This window comes from Kogia breviceps, chromosome 2 (genome assembly GCF_026419965.1).
Source record: "Kogia breviceps isolate mKogBre1 chromosome 2, mKogBre1 haplotype 1, whole genome shotgun sequence".
Taxonomy (NCBI): domain Eukaryota; kingdom Metazoa; phylum Chordata; class Mammalia; order Artiodactyla; family Physeteridae; genus Kogia; species Kogia breviceps.
Window position 1 is genome coordinate 45,005,651 of NC_081311.1, and position 22,268 is coordinate 45,027,918.

Consider the following 22,268-nt stretch of genomic DNA (forward strand, 5'->3'; position numbering starts at 1 on the left):
AATTTATAACTACATGTTCACCTTCCCAAATTTTCAGTCAATAATTAATCTGTAGTTCCAAACAATGTAGGTCACAGAAAATGTAATTTTGCACTATTCAAATCACCGAAATTGGAAATTGATATTGTTAAAATCTCTCATTCTCTATGAAGGAGAATTTTTTAAAGTTGTTTGCATTTCCAGATGTGTCATTAAAGAAATTACTGAGTAGCTTTTATAAGTTAGGCTTATCAATTACTCAATTCTACAAGTGTTTTTTTTTTTTTGTTGTTGTTGTTGTTTTTTTTTTTTTTTTTGCGGTATGCGGGCCTCTCACTGCTGTGGCCTCTCCCGTTGCGGAGCACAGGCTCCGGACGCGCAGGCCTAGCGGCCATGGCTCACGGGCTTAGTTGCTCCACGGCATGTGGGATCTTCCCGGACCAGGGCACGAACCCGTGACCCCTGCATCGGCAGGCGGACTCTCAACCACTGCGCCACCAGGGAAGCCCTACAAGTGTTTATTGAGGGCCACCACTGTGTGATGCAATGTGCTAGGCTCACATTGGGCAATAAAACCATATGGCTCAGATGAAGCAGACGAGGGAAGGCCTCGTAAGCCAGGATACATGATTTGTACTTGATTCTCTCTCTAGGAGGCGAAGAGCTAATGAGGCTTTCTGAGCAAGCAAGAGCCTTGATGAAAATGAATTTTAGAAAGAGCAAAGCAGGGGCTTCCCTGGTGGCGCAGTGGTTGAGAGTCTGCCTGCTAATGAAGGGGACAGGGGTTCAAGCCCTGGTCTGGGAGGATCCCACGTGCCGCAGAGCAACTAGGCCCGTGAACCACAACTACTGAGCGTGAGCATCTGGATCCTGTGCTCCGCAACAAGAGAGGCCTCGATAGTGAGAGGCCCGTGCACTGCAATGAAGAGTGGCCCCCGCTCGCCGCAACGAGAGAAAGCCCTCGCACAGAAACGAAGACCCAACACGGCAAAAATAAAAAAATAAATTAAAAATGAGGCAGAAGGAAATAACTGCCATTAAAAAAAAAAAGAGCAAAACATAGAAGGGGGTACAGGGTGAACTACAGTGGAGTCTGGGCAAGGAGTCCAGATTGTGACCTGTTTCCAGCAGACAAAGATGGTGGCATGAAAGAGGGACAGGAAGGAAAGGTAAAATAAAAGAAGTAATTCAAAGGAAAAAATTCAATGTATTTAGATTCTGAGTTTTTTCCTAAAACTTTCTTACCTACACTATCACTTATTAGCTGAGCCACTTTGAGGAAGTTAATTAGCTTCTCTAGCCTTCCGTTTCTTTATCTGTAAAATAGGGATGCTAATGGTACCTACTACATAGGTACTATTTTTATTTTTATGGTTTTAAATGAGGTAATACATGGATAGAGAGTGAGGAAAAAGCAGAATGAGTGCCACCTAGCAAGTGCTTGGTAAAGTACAGTTAATATAATTTGTAGTCAAAATACAGATGAGATAGACCTAATTTTTTCACTTTGGATAATATGTAGCCTTTAGTATTCACCACATTTTTCAAAGTTCCAGATGCATTTAAACAAATATATTTCTATACATAGAACATCTCTGGAGGGTTCACAAGAAAGGCTAACATTATCTGGTGGGGTGGGGTTGAAGGGAGAGGGGGAGAGAGAATGGAAACAGGGATGGGAAGGAAAGAGTGCTTTTACTCTACATTCTTTAGTACTGATGGAATATTTTTTACTATGTGCATGTATTATTCAAGAAAATATTTACAAAGAGCAATCTGTGACCACACAAGAAAAGACTATATTAACTTTGTTTACATAGATGTTTACATAGGATGAGAATAATAACCATAAAAATAACATGTACCGAGCACTTATCATGGGCTTGGCACTGTTTCAAGCTCTTTTGCATGAACTCACTTGATCAATTCCCACAATATCATATGAGGTTAATAGGATTGCTGTCCTCAAATACAGATGGAGTATTATTAATATCCCCAAGTTACAGATAAGGCACAAGTTTTAATAACTTGCTAAAAATTACCCTGCTAATTAGTAGCAGAACCTTGCTGGAACCCAAGCAGTCTGGCTTCACAAATGTACAGATTTACATATACATCATCTGAAAAACCTATTTTTAAGTATCTGTATGGACTAAGGAGACAGGATGACCATATGTAGTGTGGGATCTTGGATTAGATCTTGGAGCAGAAAAGGCACAGTCATGGAAAACTGAGGAGATCCAAATAAAGTCTATAATTAGTTACAAGTACTGTTCTCATGTTAATTTCTTAGTTTTGACAAATGTAGCATGGCTATGTAAGATGCTCACATTATGAGAAGCTGGTGAAGGGGAACTCTCTGCACTATCTTTACAACTTTTCTCAAAATAAATTTTAAAAAAACAGTCTCTGAATGATATCAGCTGCCAAGCGTGAGTGCAATTTCAGTTAGATGCTTCCTCAAGGGGAAGTGCTCATGTGTTTTCAAATTCTGGTCTGTCAGCCCAACTCCATGGCCCAGTGGCTGACCACATCTGAACAACTTATTGATAGCCCTGGTATCTTATCTGTATCAATCTACAGATTGAAACAATTTTGCAGGAGAAGGAATAAACATCTAATTCATCTTTTTAAAAATAATAATAAATATTTCTGGTGCCAGAATACACTGGAACTATTGATCCTCCTTGGATCCTGTGTAAATGTCAGGATCCAAGAGAAAATAAACAGTATGTATTTTCCTCATTCTTCCAAGATGTTGCAATTCCTTTTTAGATGTGTCTACTCTGCCCCCGCCAAGTGAATTATTGAATACATAAGGATGAAGCTAAGCCAGAGCCACTGATCAGTGAAATTGGGTGCAACTGGGTGGAAGAGCTACACTGCTGAGACCTCCAGCAAATGGCAACATCACTCAAAGTGTGGAGGATTCTCCACAGTGTGAAAACACTACATTACTTGGATGCCTGAATGCATAAGGCTCAGAGGAAAGGTTATTTTAGGAGCCTCGTGAAACTTCATTATGCTGGGTCCATTGCTCTTCAAAGAAATGTGAGGAGAGTTTAGAAGAGTGCCCTAACTCTGGAACTGAACTTTTCTTTTTTTAACATCTTTATTGGAGTATAATTGCTTTACCATGGTGTGTTAGTTTCTGCTGTATAACAAAGTGAGTCAGATATACACATACATATATCCCCATATCTCTTCCCTCTTGCATCTCCCTCCCACCCTCCCTATTCCACCCCTCTAGGTGATCACAAAGCACTGAGCTGATCTCCCTGTGCCATGCGGCTGCTTCCCACTAGCTATCTATTTTACATTTGGTAGTGTATGTATGTCCATGCCACTCTCTCACTTCGTCCCAGCTTACCCTTCCCCCTCCCCATCCATCCTCTACATCTGTCTGTGTCTTTATTCCTGTCCTGCCCCTAAGTTCTTCACAACCATTTGGAATTGAACTTTGTTTGTCAAGATGTTGTTCTATCAAAACTCACTTGCTAGAAAATAAAACCTTGAAATATTTTTAAATTTGCCTTTAGAGAAACATCTAATTTCACAGTCTTATGTTTAACCAACATCATAAGCAGACACTCAAGGCTAAGCAAATGTCGCAAATGTGTGCATAACCCTAAAGGGGCAAATTACTCTATAACATTCCACTGGGTCTGATGAAGCATTGAATGCCTAGGATTTACACTCAGCTTCGTATAGCCTGAGGTGCACGTTAGAGACCATGAGCCCCAAGGAAAAAAATACTGATCCACTTACTATCCATTTTGCTTTTTAAATCGAGACAGCTAAAGGCATATGTTACGGGTAGATATCTGTGAGAACTTCTACAACAAAGAACAAGTTTTTATTTTTATGAGAAATCACAGGCCACTTGCTTGTAACCTGCTAGGTCAGTTATGAAAATGTCTTCAATCAGGTTCCCTCGAAGCAGACCCTGCGTTGAGAAGTCAAGAGCAAAAGATTCATTTAGGAAGTGTTTCCAACAGTAACCAATAGGGGAATGAGAGAAGCAGGACAGGAAAGCAGAAGCCAAGCAAGGAAGGGATCTCAGACAAAGTCCCCCAGAAGGTAACTTCAGCCTGATGTTGTGGGGAACTCAGAACTATAAGCTATGCCCCAGAATTTGTCCTAATTCGAGGCAAGGTTGCTGGGCTTTGGTACTGACTGGGCACCAGTCAGTTGTTGGCTAAAGGTCACCACGTGTGCGTGTAAATTCCCAGGCATTTCTGCAAGCACAGGCACAGCAACTCCAGTACCCAAAGACAGGTCTCCAAAGAGAATCACAGGTGTGGCCAAGAGAAGCAAAAGCACACAGAAGCCAGGGAAGGGATGCACAAAGGATAAGAGGATACGAGAGGTTCTGGGCAGAGCTGGCACAGCACCACCAGACCTGTTGCCATTACAGAGTTTGGTATTCCAATGCCACCTGTTACAAAAATTTACTGAAATCCATAACTCCATAAAGCAAGTCTCTCACAAGGCACCTGAGTGTACCTTGAACTCCGAAGTTTCTTACCAGAACATAGTGACCATTGTGTTGTTTTTCATTGTTTTCAGTTGTTGCCACTTTCATTGCTAATTATAAATTACTATTAACAATACTGTATTATATACTTGAAATTTGCTAAGAGAGTAGATATTAAATGTTCTCGCCACCAAAAAAACAAGGTAAATAACTCTGTGAGGTGTTAATTAATCTTATTGTGCTAATTATTTCACAATATATATGTATATCAAATCATTGCATTGTATACCTTAAGTTTATACAATGTTACTTTTCAAATACATTCAGTAAAGCTGGAAAAAAAATTTATTAAATAAATTATAAATTACTATTAGTTTTGTATCATCATTATCAATTTAGTTGTAGTGAGTTGTTTGGTTAACCCTATGGTACACAGTAAAGTGTATTTAGGTCAAGAGTACTTTTGCCCTATAATTTTCCAATATCTAGACTTCTATGAATTATGTATGTATCAGAAAGAAGTGCATGAATTATCACATGCCTGTTGCTAAAGCACACATATGTATGTATAATCTCCCAAAATATATTTGTTCAGTGGCATACTGTACCATCTTTTTCAAAAAATGGGACTGGGTGGGGTTGGGGGAGCCCAGGGTCTGTTGCTCCCTGAATATCTGACATACATTCTTGAAAAAGACAATCTGGAACCCCTGGGCATAAACCTACCAGTTTACACCATCACTCTCTGTATGAGGGGAAAGGCCATCCATTCTGTCAAGAAAGCCATGCTTGGGACTTCCCTGGTGGCACAGTGGTTAAGACTCCATGCTCCCAATGCAGGGGGCCCAGGATCAATCCCTAGTCAGGGAACTAGATCCCACATGTGTGCTGCAATGAAGAGTTCATATGCCACAACTAAGGAGCTCGTGTGCTGCAACTAAGGAGCTGGTGAACCGCAACTAAAGAGCCTACCTGCTGCAACTAAGACCTGGCACAACCAAATAAATAAATAATTTTTTTTTAAAGCCGTGTTTTTGAAAGGAAAGGACTGAATTTTGATAGACTACTAAAGGACACCCATTCCCCAAAGAAGAATCACAGATAGTTCTGGTTTCCTCTATAAACTTTTGCCTGCTCAAACTAAATAAAAAATATACCTCTGAAAAATTCCTGAACTAACAGAAAACATCATCCCCCACTCCAACAAAAACATTTGAAACTACTATTTCCTATAACAACAATTTATAAAATCTTAAAATGGAAGGAATTTTAGTCATTATCTTTTATGACATCTCTTAATTTAGCAGTAGGAAAACTGAGGCTCTGGACAGTTGTGACCTGTCTTGAATATGGTTCTATGTATTTCCAAGCCAGTGATTCCTACAATAACTACAACCAAAATTAAGCAAGTAATTGCACCTTGCCCAAGTCACAATTAATAATCAAAAATAAACAGATAACATTTAGCAAGTCAACTGAAATATCTTGGCTGTATCTCCACAAAATAAATTTATTACATGAGAGCTGGGGTTAAAGAACTCTACTCACAAGTCCTTAGCATTGTAACTCAACCAAGTGCTTACCAAATAGGAAGTTTTCCAGTGTAATTTTCCACTTGAATTCTCACGAGTAGGCTAAATTTACCAACTGCACCTGCTGTGCCATTCCCTGCTGGCACTTCTTTTAAATTGGAATTACTCCTCATCACTTAGTACTCAGGATTTTTTTTAATGGAACAGGAAGCGAAAAGTACAACACAATAAACCCAGAAATTCAATTTTTAAAATCACGTTTTGGGGTTTTTTTTTCAATATCTCTCCCTATGGAAATATAAGTTAGAATTTATAAGTTTCTGGTGTGTTCCAGGCCGTGGCAATTTATTCAAACAACTTTTGTCCATCTGCTACCAACACAGGGCCTCTTGATCACCGGGTCAACCCTGGTGCCCCAACTTGACTAATGACAGTGCCACAGTCTTTAAGTTTACCCCATTCTGATATACACGCTACTATATATAAAATAGATAACTAATAAGAACCTACTGTATAGCACAGGGAACTCTACTCAATACTCTGTAATGACCTATATGGGAAAAGAATCTAAAAAAGAGTAGGTTTATGTATATGTGTAACTGATTCACTTTGCTGTACAGCAGAAACTCACACAACATTGTAAATCAAACTACACTCAAATAAAATTTTTTTTAAAATAAAAAGTCAGTTTTCAATCTCAAGCCTGTACTCCTGAAGACCCTAGGTTTGCCCACCTCACTGCATTATGGAGTCTTGGAAATGCCCAATTAAATGACTAGAACCAACACGAGATGCCAATGTCTTGTGGTCAGGCATTTCTTTGTTCAAATCCCAAATCTGCCAATGACTTTCCATGTAACTCCTCTCATCATCAGTTTCTTCATCTGTAAAATGGGAGTAAAATTAGCTGTTTCACAAGATTATGGTGAAGATTTCAAATAATGATGGAAGTTGCCTTATAAATGTCCAGTATGTAGTAGATACTCTGTAGATGGAGGCTAACAGCAGTGATTTAAATGGTGGTGAGCTAGAGAAAGGGAGAATGGTCAAGGGCTATTGGGATGCCTCCCTCCACATATTTTGGGTACCTTTGACTGGAAGCCACCATGGTGGAGATGCTAGTAGTTCCTAGCACATCCATCCACCACTTTGCTTTGACGCATTTGTTGTATCTTGATAGACTTTGCCCACCAATGACCCTGCTCTGTGCTCAGAAATATCACCCACTTCAATCCCACAAATGGGTTCTCTTTGGCCCAAGTGAAACAAAGCCAAAGACTGTAAGATCCTGCTATAAATAAATCAATGACCACAACCTAGACCATCTCAATACCCACATTTTTATCTTCAGCACTTAGCAAATTACCCCTGTAATAAGTGCTCAGAAATATTTCTTAGTGAATGACAGAGGAACCCTGCACCACACTGGTGGGGGGAGTGTGGGGTGTGTGGAGAAAGGCCCTACAGAGGGATCTTGGACTTTGGAATCAAACAGAGTTTTATCCAGTCCTGATTCTACAACTTAGCAACTCTCAACTTAGTTCAGCTTTGCTGGCTTGTTTTATGTATACCATACTGGCCTGCTATTTAACCAAGTTATTTAGGTAGCAGTACTTCTTTAGTACCTAGTTACTTATCCTCTCTTACCCTCTATGTCCTCATCTATAAAATGGAGATACTTGCCCCCCCCAGGCTTGTTGTAAGGGTTAAATGGGATTATGTATATACATAATCAATATGGTATTGCCCGTATATTGATAAATAACTATAATTTTATTGTCTTTATTCACTGTTGCAACTCTATCTTTTCTCATATTTTGGAACACTCATTTTTCTCTTGTGTCTAAATTATTTTCACTAAAAGGGTGAGTACACCACCTCTCATACCTCTGAGGCAGAACCTCTGCTGTTACTGCTCTCTTGGGCAGTCTCAGCAATATAGACTCCTCTCAGGGCCAGAAATCAGGGATGCTGATGTTACAAGCATTTGCCCATGATATGCCACAGCCAAAAAAAGATGCCAACCCATTTCTTGGGTCACCTATAGGTATTCCACTAGTTCTACCCAACATGCACCATTAAGTCCATTTAACTGACAACTTCAGCATAGACTTAAATGTATATTTGCACAGATATACCTCAGTGATCTACTAAGGCTGTCCATTTTCCTCAACATATATATATAGAGATGGCATATACCAATGTAACCTCCATATTCATTTCACATTAAGTACTAAAGATGAGTATTTTCTTAAGTGTTTTTCCAGGTTCAAGATGGCCCCTTAAAAATGATTGACTTTCAGCTTTGCCAAGACTGGGAATGAACTGGTTATGCTGAATTCACACTTGTCAACTGACAGTATTAACTGAATTGGGTATGGTGAATTCACACTTGTTAACTGACAATATTAATAATACACATTTATGTTCTATGCTTTACTTACATTTATATTTATACTTTAAATCCTCACAACAATCCTAGGTAGTAGACACTACTATCATCTCCATTTTACTGACAAGAGAAGTGAAGCAAAGACAGGTTAAGCAACTCACCCAGGGTCACACATCTGGGATTTGAACCTTGTCTTCTGGGACATCATAGTGCCTCTGAAAGATCACAGGAAAGAAACATGAAAAATCAGCTAAAGTGTATGACGATGCCATTGACTCCTTGGTAATAGTCATGGACTATTTACTGAGCACATCCACTCTGCCAGGTGCTGGTTGTTTACCATTATTTCTGGTTAATTTTGCATTAAATCCTGGCCCTGATCATTGAGTAGACTGAGTACTGGGAAGAACTACACAATGCAACACCTGTGTCAGTGCATCCTTCCATGAGATTCCTCTGCTGGTAGTTTCATGGAATTTTGCTTTTGCTAAACTATGCTGAGACACTATCACACCCCCACCCCTGGCCCCACCAACCTGCCTAGAATTCCTGAGAGTATATAAGCTCTGGGTCAGACGTGCCTGTGCAAACCTCTGATTTCTTACAAAATTATTGGAACAATGTTGGGACAAATTTTAATTAACAGAAAATTATAATACATAGTAATTCATTATAGGCAGTCTATAATGGGAACACTATGATGAGGCCTGGAGAATCATTCCTTCCTAACTAAAGAGTACTTCTTTAATGTGAATAGAAAATTAGATCCACAGAATTCAGTGTCTCTCTCCCCAAACACTGAATTAAACACCTTCAGAATTACACCACCTTTTGTATCTTTGAAAAAATCTCCATTCTGTGAAGGCCTTTACTGGCCTCACAATGACTTAAGGTAGGGGAGTTTTCTCAGTTGTGTTGCATCCTCTCTGACATAGCCACATTGAAATTTCCATTCATTCATTCAGTCAGCAATTACTGAGAACCTTCCAGGACCTGTGCTAGTGCTGGTGGTGGTCTCTGCCCTTGAGGAGCTTACAGTCTATTGGATGATAAAGACTTTAAACATTATGAAGAAGTATAAAATGTGGTCACTGCTTTCAGTAATTCCAGGAGCCACAGCAAATCCTATCCTTGTTGTTACTATCACTTTTCTTGACCTCAGAGATTATTTTAAGCTCCTCTATCCTCCCCCTATGTCTCATATTTTCTTTTTCTAGAACTACTGCAAATTTTCCATTTGCACACAGATCCACTTAGGAAGTGTAGAGTATACCAGAAGGCTCCCTTGCCCTTGACTTCCTGTTGGGTTTAGCCAAAGGGGAGCACTAACAAGATTTTGAAAAAGAAGAAGAGAGAAAGTGAGATTTGTATATTTTTCACCAACTCTCTCCCTCAGCATCATTGTGGGGTGGCAAAACCCCTCAACTGAAGACCACAGCTTCTGTCAGGCAACCCTCTCCACACAGGTCTCTTTCCCTAACTGCCTCCACTTTTCCTCCCTCACCCCACTCCAGATTCTGATAACACTACTGGGCCCCAGGTATTATACTATCTCCACACCATTGTAACTAGTCCTTTAATGAACTCTCCTCAAATTACCCACTATGAATGTGCCATCTGTTTCTTGCAAGGACTCTGACTGATACAGCTTCTATGAATGTCTCCTTACGTATGGCTTTTTCCTGTGCAGAGAATTATTTTTGACATTTCCTGAAGTATTTTGGCCCAAGCAGTTCAGTAAACCTTTATGCTTCATTATTCAAAATCCTGAAGATAGAAACATAACTAGGACAAGGGTTTTGCCCTGAAGGAACCTGGTCTAATGATACAAACAGATGCATAAGTAAGGTGCCCCAAACTTTATTCTCCAAGCTAAAACATTTTTTTTTAAAAAAAGGAGTTGCTATAAATAATTACACAAGGACGATAAACATAAACTGTAACAGTCCCGAGTTCATCCTACACATAAAGAGATCATTGCCTTATACTATAATGAGCATATGCAGAGTGTGAACAAGCTACCACAGGTGAACAAAGCCGAGCCACCTAACTCAAGCTTTGAAGAGAGGTCAACAGAAGGATTCTTGAAGGAGTCTTGAACCTGATCTGCCCCCGGAGACTCCACCTCTCTGTAGCACCCCTGTGTCACATCATCTCCTTTGCTAGAGACTCACCTTGGCCACAGCTGACAAATTGAGAAATCAGGGCTAAGTACATCCTTACCTTAGCAAGAAATAAAAGATTCACTCTCTAACTTCAGAAATAAAAACTGGAACTTCCCTGGTGGCGCAGTGGTTAGAATCCACCTGCCAATGCAGGGGACAAGGGTTTGATCCCTGGTCCAGGAAGGTACCATACACCTCAGAGCAACTAAGCCTGTGCACCCCAACTACTGAGCCTGTGCTCTAGAGCCCACAAGCCACAACTACTGAGGCCATATGCCACAACTACTGAAGGCCATGTGCCTAGAGCCTGTGCTCTGCAACAACAGAAGCCACTGCAATGAAAAGTCGGCTCACTGCAACGAAGACTAGCCCCCACTCACCACAAGTAGAGAAAGCCTGTGCACAGCAGTGAAGATCCAATGCAGAAAAAAAAAAAAAAAATTAAAAGAAAAAAGAGATACCCACCAGAGCAATAGCCAGCTCTACCCACCACCAGTCCCTCCCATCAGGAAACCTGCAAAACCCTCTTAGATAGCCTCATCCACCAGAGGGCAGACAGCAGAAGCAAGAAGAACTACAATCCTGCAGCCTGTGGAACAAAAACCACATTCACAGGAAGACAGACAAGATGAAAAGGCAGAGGGCTATGTACCAGATGAAAGAACAAGATGAAACCCCAGAAAAACAACTAAATGAAGTGGAGATAGGAAACCTTCCAGAAAAAGAATTCAGAATAATGATAGTGAAGATGATCTAGGACCTCAGAAAAAGGTTGGAGGCAAAGATTGAGAAGATGCAAGAAATGTTTAACCAAGATCCAGAAGAATTAAAGAACCATCAAACAGAGATGAACTATACAATAACTGAAATTAAAAATACACTAGAAGGAATCAATCGCAGAATAACTGAGGTGGAAGAACGAATAAGTGACCTGGAAGACAGAATGGCGGAATCCACTGCTGCACAACAGAATAAAGAAAAAAGAATGAAAAGAAATGAAGACAGCCTAAGAGACCTCTGGGACAACATTAAACACAACAACATTTGCATTATAGGGGTCCCAGAAGGAAAAGAGAGAGAGAAAGGACCCGAGAAAATATTGGAAGAGATTATAGTAGAAAACTTCCCTAACATGCGAAAGGAAATAGCCACCAAAGTCCAGGAAGTGCAGAGACTCCCATACAGGATAAACCCAAGGAGAAACACATCGAGACACATAGTAATCAAACTGGCAAAAATTAAAGGCAAAGAAAAATTATAGAAAGCAGCAAGGGAAAAATGACAAATAACATACAAGGGAACTCCCGTAAGGTTAACAGCTGATTTCTCAGCAGAAACTCTACAAGCCAGAAGGGAGTGGCATGATATACTTAAAGTGATGAAAGGGTAGAACCCACAACCAAGATTACTCTACTCGGCAAGGATCTTATTCAGATTCAATGGAGAAATCAAAAGCTTTACAGACAAGCAAAAGCTAAGAGAATTCAACACCAACAAACCAGCTCTACAACAAATGCTAAAAGAACTTCTCTAAGTGGGAAACACAAGAGAAGAAAAGGACCTACAAAAACAAACCCAAAACAATTAAGAAAATGGTAATGGGAACATATATACCGATAACTACCCTAAAGGTGAATGGATTAAATGCTCCAACCAAAAGACACAGGTTTGCTGAATGGATACAAAAACAAGAACCATATATATGCTGTCTAAAAGAGACCCACTTCAGACCTAGGGATACATTCAGACTGAAAGTGAGGGGATGGAAAAAGATATTCTATGCAAATGGAAATCAAAAGAAAGCTGGAGTAACAATACTCATATCAGATAAAATAGACTTTAAAATAAAGAATGTTACAAGAGACAAGGAAGGACACAACATAATGATCAAGGGATCAATCCAAGAAGAAGATAGAACAACTATAAATATATATGCACCCAACATAGGAGCACCTCAATACATAAGGCAACTGCTAACAGCTATAAAAGAGGAAATCGACAGTAACACTTTAATAGTGGGGACTTTAACACCTCACTTACAACAATGGACAGATCATCTAAAATGAAAATAAGGAAACAGAAGCTTTAAATGACACAATAGACCAGATAGGTTTAATTGATATTTATAGGACATTGCATCCGAAAATAGCAGATTACACTTTCTTCTCAAGTGTGCATGGAACATTCTCCAGGATAGATCACATCTTGGGTCACAAATCAAGCCTCAGTAAATTTAAGAATATTGAAATCATATCAACCATCTGTTCTGACCACAATGCTATGAGATTAGAAATGAATTACAGGGAAAAAAACGTAAAAAACACAAACACATGGAGGCTAAACAATACGTTACTAAATAACCAAGAGATCACTGAAGAAATCAAAGAGGAAATCAAAAAACACCTAGAGACAAATGACAATGAAAACACGACGATCCAAAACCTCTGGGATGCAGCAAAAGCAGTTCTAAGAGGGAAGTTTATAGCTATACAAGCCTACCTCAAGAAACAAGAAAAATCTCAACTAAACAATCTAACCTTACACCTAAAGCAACTAGAGAAAGAAGAACAAACAAAACCCAAAGTTAGCAGAAGGAAAGAAATCATAAAGATCAGAGCAGAAATAAATGAAATAGAAATAAGAAAACAATAGCAAAAATCAATAAAACTAAAAGCTGGTTCTTTGAGAAGATAAACAAAATTGGTAAACCATTAGCCAGACTCATGAAGAAAAAGAGGGAGAGGACTCATAACAATAAAATTAGAAATGAAAAAGGAGAAGTAACAACAGATACCACAGCAATACAAAGCATCCAACGAGACTACTACAAGCAACACTATGCCAATAAAATGGACAACCTAGAAGGAATGGACACATTCTTAGAAAGGTATAACCTTCCAAGACTGAACCAGGTAGAAACAGAAAATATGAACAGACCAATCACAAGCACTGAAATTGAAACTGTGATTAAAAATCTTCCAACAAACAAAAGTCCAGGACCAGATGGCTTCACAGGTGAATTCTACCAAACATTTAGAGAAGAGCTAACACCTATCCTCAAACTCTTCCAAAAAATTTCAGAGGAAGGAACACTCCCAAACACATTCTATGAGGCCACCATCACCCTGATACCAAAACCAAAGATACTACAAAAAAGAAAATTACAGACCAATATCACTGATGAATATAGATGCAAAAATCCTCAACAAAATACCAGCAAACAGAATCCAACAACACATTAAAAGGATCATACACCATGATCAAGTGGAATTTATCCCAGTGATGTAAGGATTCTTCAATATACCCAAATCAATCAGTGTGATACACCATATTAACATATTGAAGAAGAAAAACCATATGATCTTCTCAACAGATGCAGAAAAATCTTTTGACAAATTCAACACCTATTGTGATAAAAAAGAAAAAAACCTCTCCAGAAAGTGGGCATAGAGAGAACCTACCTCAACATAATAAGGGCCATATATGACAAACCCACAGCAAACATTCTCAATGGTGAAAAACTGAAAGCATTTCCTCTAAGATCAGGAACAAGACACAGATGTCCACTCTCACCACTATTATTCAAAATAGTTTTGGAAGTCCTAGCCACGGCAATCAGAGAAGAAAAAGAAATAAAAGGAATACAAATTGGAAAAGAAGAAGTAAAACTGTGACTCTTTGGAGATGACATGATACTATACATAGAGAATCCTAAAGATGCCACCAGAAAACTACTAGAGCTAATCAATGAATTTGGTAAAGTGGCAGGATACAAAATTAATGCACAGAAATCTCTTGCATTCCTATACGCTAATGATGAAAAATCTGAAAGAGAAATGAAGGAAACACTGTCATTTACCATTGCAACAAAAAGAATAAAATACCTAGGAATAAACCTACCTAGGGAGACAAAGACCTGTATGCAGAAAACTATAAGACACTGATGAAAGAAATTAAAGATGCTACCAACAGATGGAGAGATATACCATGTTCTTGGATTGGAAGAATCAATATTGTGATATATACTACCCAAAGCAATCTACAGATTCAATGCAATCCCTATCAAATTGCCAATAGCATTTTTTATGGAACTAGAACCAAAAATCTTAAAATTTGTATGGAGACACAAAAGACCCCGTTTAGCCAAAGCAGTCTTGAGGGAAAAAAACAGAGCTGGAGGAATCAGACTCCCTGACTTCAGACTATACTACAAAGCTACAGTCATCAAGACAATATGGTACTGGCACAAAAACAGAAACATAGATCAATGGCACAAGATAGAAAGCCCAGAGATAAACCCACACACCTATGGTCAACTAATCTATGACAAAGGAGGCAAGGATAAACAATGGAGAAAAGACAGTCTCTTCAATAAGTGGTGCTGGGAAAACTGGACAGCTACATGTAAAAGAATGAAATTAGAACACTCCCTAACACCATACACAAAAATAAACTCAAAATGGATTCAAGACGTAAATGTAAGACTGGACACTATAAAACTCTTAGAGGGAAACATAGGAAGAACACTCTTTGACATAAATCACAGCAAGATCTTTTTTGATCCACCTCCTAGAGGAATGGAAATAAACAAATGGGACCTAATGAAACTTCAAAGCTTTTGCACAGCAAAGGAAACCATAAACAAGATGAAAAGACAACCCTCAGAATGGGAGAAAATATTTGCAAATGAATCAAAGGACAAAGGATTAATCTCCAAAATATAAGAACAGCTCATGTAGCTCAATATTAAAAAAACAAACAACCCAATCCAAAAATGGGCAGAAGACCTAAATAGACATTTCTCCAAAGAAGACATACAGATGGCCAAGAAGCACAGGAAAAGCTGCTCAACATCACTAATTATTAGAGAAATGCAAATCAAAACTACAGTGAGGTATCACCTCACACCAGTTAGAATGGGCATCATCAGAAAATCTACAAACAACAAATGCTGGAGAGGGTGTGGAGAAAAGGGAACCCTCTTGCACTGTTGGTGAGAATGTAAATTGATACAGCCACTATGGAGAACAGTATGGAGGTTCCTTAAAAAACTAAAAATAGAATTACCATATGATCCAGCAATCCCACTACTGGGCATATACCCAGAGAAAAACTTAATTCAAAAAGACACATGCACCCCAATGTTCATTGCAGCACTATTTACAATAGCAAGGTCATGGAAGCAACCTAAATGCCCATCAACAGACAAATGAATAAAGAAGATGTGGTACATATATACAATGGAATATTACTCAGCCATAAAAAGGAACGAAATTGGGTCATTTGTGGAGACATGGATGGATCTAGAGACTGTCATCAGAGTGAAGTAAGTCAGAAAGAGAAAAACAAATATCGTATATTAACACATATATGTGGAACCTAGAAAAATGGTACAGATGAACCAGTATGCAGGGCAGAAATTGAGACACTGATGTAGAAAACAAACTTATGGACACCAAGCGGAGAAAGCGGCATTGGGTGGTGGTGGTGGGATGAATTGGGAGATTGGGATTGACAGGTATACACTGATGTGTATAAAATGGATGACTAATAAGAACCTGCTCTATAAAAAAAAAAGAAAAGAAAAATAAATAAGAAATAAAAACTTTTTTTAAAGTATGTAGGTAAATATTCACACCATGACAGACATTTGTAGCTTGTAAATATACCTTAGTCCACATATAGAGTGAAAGAATTATTACTTTTAAATTTTTCTTAATTCCACTGGATGGTGGGTATATTATCTGAATCAACTCGGGCCCCCCAACCCATGATTTTGAGCTGTGTGTCTGTGGGTACTGGGGTGAAGCTCCATAGTACTAAGGGTACAGAGATATCTGGTCCTTGATGTTGTCACCCATCCATTGTTAAGTGGTGTTTGGGCCCCAAAAGTCACCCCTAATTTCTTTTCATTCCTACTCGCAAAACCTCATCATGTCCTCTCTCTCAGTCTCTGAACTATGTTTCCTCCCCTCTGTGATATGTGAGGATTATCCAGGGCTGGACAAGGGGAGGACAGGCAAGGCACAAGCCTCCTTCTCTGGATCTCTCTGACTTTGAGGTACTGGCAACTCATATCACAACCAGGGGACTCTTCATCACACATGGTGCACTCTTCCTTCCTTTGTATTCTTCCAAATCTCTGTCTTCTGCATCTGGGCCTATGATATTGAATCTCAGGACTCGAGGTTTTTTCCCTTGTTTTCATGATCTGCTTCCTCATTCTTCAATGAGCAAATCAAGACAGACTGCTCAGCTGTCCAAAGGAAGAGAGGGTAGCAGTCACAGGTAATAACTGGTGGGGAAAAGAGGTGAGGCATCCGTTAATATTTATAACATTTTCCCACCCCAGATTTGTTAAGTGTGATTCCATATGCCCAAGAACTGGAGATACAGAGATGAATATGAGAAAGTGCTTGCCCTCTGGAAGTTCAGAACCTATCAGGAATTGTAGAATCAAACAAACTATCAACATAATAAGTAATTTTGGAGAAATGAACTTTCCAGAAGACTGAAAAACTGGATAAAATATATATATATTATTCATGGATACATGGACATTAACTCTGCTTTCTCCCTGTTGTTCTGTTCAAGGATCAGGAATGTTATAGACATTCCTTGAAACTAAAGCATATGGAATGCCAGACTAAGTCTTGTCCTAAACAGTTCAAAAATTTCTGAGTGTCCATCACATGCTTGGTCAATTATCGACGTAGCAGTAATTGAAGTTTCTGGATTTGATAAGACTCTATCATGAATGATGTCACCAGCAGTTCTCAAACTTGGTGATTTATAGTCTTGTTGGCCTGGAATAAGCATGTTCTAGATGAGGTGCATCCTGACATTTCTTAAGGAGCAGGGATTCTGAATAATCACTTTAGGATATACACTCCACTCCCAAAATCTTCAAATAGTAGTTCACTTACAAAAGAATAGAGCTGGGAAGGCAACCTGAAGATCTCTGCTGAATTTATTAATAATGAAACTACCACCAATACATATAGGCAATGTTCCTCAGTCTACTGGTAAGGAGGTACCTTAACTCATACCTAGCTCCCTGTGAGGTTCACTTCTTTTAGGAGTTCATTTCTAAACTTAACACAAAAGGAAAAGTTGCTGATATACAGTCATTTTCCTTTCTCTCAGGAAAATTATTAATGACTAATATTATTATGACAGGTTTGGAAGATTTCAACATACTCCAGGCTGTAGCAATTTGACAGGAAACCTCAGAAGTGCACAAGTGGAGATTTGGTTACATTTTCAGATAGAAAACTTCTATTACCCAGGCAATCTTTAGGATTAAGTGCCATATAGTCACCTATTTATATACATAGATAAAATCTGCTCTCAGTCATAAAATGACAGTGGCAGCTTATCACCCACATAATCCCACCATATCAGTGAACTAGAAGTCTGAGAAACTTCTGACCTTCAGACCAAAATATCTGAACATAAACTCTAAGGAGACAGTACCTTAGATTTAGAGTTCCGGTTTGATTTAACCTTAATTATTTTTATAAAAGAAAATCGATCTTTTTCCCCCCAAAGAGCTTCACTAGCTATCTTGCTAACTAAGAAATCTTACTGACAGTTATAGAACAACCAATGGGAGAGTAGCCGTGAAGGAACTGACACAATTGAATCCCTGTTATCTTTGCTGACAAACAAAATTCTAGAAAGGATGCCCTTGCGTTTGAATGGTTACAGTTAATCTGCAAGCCTCCAGGGTGGAGGAACTGAAAGGTATTTGCAACTATTGCAAAGAAAGAGAAAATATCTGGCTGTCCCCTTATTCCCCCTCTGGCTCACTCTGTACATTTTCACTACCTAAGCAAAAGTGGTATTCTGAATATTGAGAGGCTTTATCTCATGGGGATGAGTTAAAACTTTCTGATACTGTTATGAAAATATCTATCATTGAATTGTTATAAGTTTGAAATAAATAGGACCAGCCTAAACGTACTGTTCTGTTTTCTGAGTTGGTCCCTAGCATTCTCATCAGCCAAAAGCTTAGTGGGGGTACTTGGATTTTATCCACATACATAAACAGATTTTTAAATATAGAACACAAAAAGAATCAGAGTCCTAAAAAAAGGTCTGTGGTCATCAAACCATTGAGGCATCTGCTTATTAGTAAAAGTGCCATACGCAGCTGGAAACATTCTCTGGAAGTCAACCCCAGGATAATGGAAAGATAAAAGCAAATGATAGGTAGCAGAAGCTTTGGAAGAAATGTAAAAGTTAGAGAATTTTTTTTTCATGTGAAATATTAGTGGAATAAACTCAGCATCAACCTTTGATAGTAAAAACTCTTAGCAAAGTATAAAGACACCAAGAATTCCTTTACGTGGCAAAGGTACCCATCTACTAAACACCTACTGCAAACCGAATAGTAATATGTAGAGGAATCCTTTTTGAGTCAGTAAGAAGGTAAGAAGCCTGCTATCATGCTTAACAAATTCAAACGGAAGGTGCTGGGTAGTGCAGAAAGAAGAAAGGAAGGGAAAGAGGGAAAGAAGATTGGGTAAAAAGAAGAGAGAAAGAGAGACCAAGGGAAGGAGGAAGGAAAGAAGGAAAGAAAGAATACAAGGATTGGAGGAAAATAACAGTATTATTTTTTGCAAACAGTGTGTAATTTTCTATGCAGAAAATTCAGGAGACTGTGGGCCAAAAATTAGAGACAAAGAGCAAGTTCAAAATGTTTGCTGAACATAAAATCAATACAAAAAAAGTCAATTACATTCCTGCATACAAATCACAAGCAATTAGAAAATGCAACTTTTTAAAGATACCATTTAAATGACAAAGTAATCTATAAGATACTTAGAAATAAATCTAGCAAAAGATGTCAGAATTTTATTAAGAAAAGTACAAAATTCTAAGGAAGGACTTAAAATTTAAGTATTTATGGATGGTAAGAATAAATATCTTAAAGATGTCACATATTAACAGATTAATCTATAAATTAAATGTAATTTCAGACAAAATCTAACAGGCTTTTTCATGCAATTGACAAGGTGCTTCTAAAATTTATATGGAGGCAACCAGACAATTATAAGCAAAAAGACAATTCTGAGGGAAAAGGACAATGTAGGTGACTTACTATATCATATATAAAGATGTTATGCAGGGATAGTAATTAAGAAATTATAGTATTTGCCAAGAACAATCAGAAGAGTAGAATAAAATAGAGAGCCCAGAAACTAATTCTTGCTTAAATGGACCCAAATTTACATAATATAATAGAGATGAAGTCATGAATCAAGGGGGAAGTGGATGGACCCTTCAAAAAATGATGCTGGAACAGCGAGTTAACCAGGTGGACACTAAGTGCTCAACAATGTCCAATTTTCCTCTCCTACTAGACAGACTGAAGTCAACACTTCCACGCTACCTTGCTGCTGGTCAGGCCACGTGACAGGCTATGACAACAACCTATGTGCAGAAATGATATGAGCAGGAGTGGGAACTCCCTGCACTCCCTTCCTACAATGCTAACAGAGGAAGCTGAATATCCTGAAAAACATGGCAGAGCTACTTCCGCCTGGGTCTTTGAGAGACCTGCAGAGCAAAGAACCAACTGTGCTCACCCCACCCCAAAATGACCACCAATGTTGCACACTTATAAGAAAGCAACAAATCTTTGTTGTGTTAAGCCATTAAGATTTAGAGCTTAGTTTGTTACAGCAACATAACTAGCTTATCCTGATAGTGCAGTTATCCTATGTGCCAACTAAAGAACGTCACGTGCCATCCAGCTCTACAAGGATTAGGTCATCAGCCACCGCAGTATCTGACTTTAACACACCCGAAAGGAGTTCGGGTGGAGATCAGGACTGAGGCATTCTATGCTCTGGGAAAAACTGGCAAAACAAGCCTTCAGATAGTTAGATATTTTCAGGAGAAAATTTTACGAACCTAATTTCTTGCATCTTCTCATACCTCCAAAAAGCACTAAAATCATTAACGGAGACATCTGCTCCTCATGAGTAGCAGAAACCCTCTACCAAGATGTGTGCTGGATTGCACGTACCCCTTCACCAGAATCCTATGTATGCTGACCTTCACCCCTACCTTTTTGGAGCAGTTCCTCAGAGCTATCTGAGAGGCTGTCTCCCAGGCTAAGTCCACAGTAAGTCCCCAAATAAAGTTGAACTCACAGTTCTCTCACTGTGCAGTTATTTTCAGTCGACATATGGAAAAAAATAAAATAAAACTAGATCCCTACCTCAGGCCACAAGTGGATTTTAATTTAATTTAGACCTAAATATGAAAAAGAAAAACTTTAAAAATTTTTAGAAGAAAATATAAAAGGATACCCTTCTGAACATAGGGCATAGAAGGGTTCTTAAATAAAATACAACAAAACTCAAACCATAAAAAAAAAAAAATTGATAAATTTGAGTACGTTAAAATTTTAAAATTTCGCTACAACAAAAGACACTATTAACAGAGTAAAGAAACAAATTCAATTTGGAGAAGCAATTTGTGACCACATAACCAAAAAAGATTAGTATCTGGTTTACTTAGAAATCTATAAAATGATAATATATCACACCCTGAATAAAGAATAGAAATAAATATTCATATTCTAATAAATATAATTTAAAACTATGTACATTATATATAAATTAGGTATAGTATATATTATAATAAAAAGAAATATAATACAATAATATTTAACTAAATAAAGTAGATGCAGGGGCTTCCCTGTTGGCGCAGTGGCTGAGAGTCTGCGCAGGGGACGCGGTTTCGTGCCCCAGTCCGGGAAGACCCCACATGCTGAGGAGCGGCTGGGCCCGTGAGCCATGGCCACTGAGCCTGCGCGTTCGGAGCCTGTGCTCCGCAACGGGAGAGGCCACAACAATGAAAGGCCCGCGTACCGCAAAAAAAAAAAAAAAAAAAAAAGTAGATGCAGATACTTGTGATCAGAGAAACAACTTAATAGCTCTGACTTGTGGCCTGATAATCTGCTCTGCCCTTTAGTGCTTCTCAGTGCTGGAGATCTAGGTACCAATTTTTTTCAAGTCTGGTCCTTTATGTTTCTCTTAGGAATTTTTTCCCCTAATGAGATTATAAACTGTCAATGATGGGGTTGAATTCTGCAACCCACATGCCTATTCTGGCTGCAGGTGTTTTTGGCTTAACTGGCATGACGCTTTTTCAAAGATTTAATTTGAATATTTCTAAGTAAAGCTGTGAGTCTCCTCCATTCACAATAGGCCCCACTATTCTCTACAGTCTTATTTTCAGCACAAGTCCACGTATTTCTTAGCTTCCTGGTCTCTATATGCATTAGAGTTATGACATCTGCCTATGGGCAGTGATTACCTTCATTTTTTACTGGATAAATCTATAAAGTCACTAATGGCCAGACAGTGTGCTATTTGCTGGAGCAATGCAAATAAAACACAGTCCCTGCCTTTGTTGGAGCTCAAAGCCTATTAGAGACAGACATAAGTAAATAAATTGTAACACCAGTGAATGCAATTAGAGCTATACACAAGGTAGCTCTAATAGCTAGGAGAGATTGAAAAGCAAAGGTAGGAGGGTGGAGGGGTGAGTAGAGGCTGTGTATAAAGGCTCCTTAGAGGAGATGATACCAGAACTACATAAAATAAATTCCCAGGCAATCAAAAGGGAAATGAGCATTCCTGGCAGAGGGAACCTCATATCTAAAATCACAGGTAATCTGTATGGGGAGCACATCAGGTATGAGA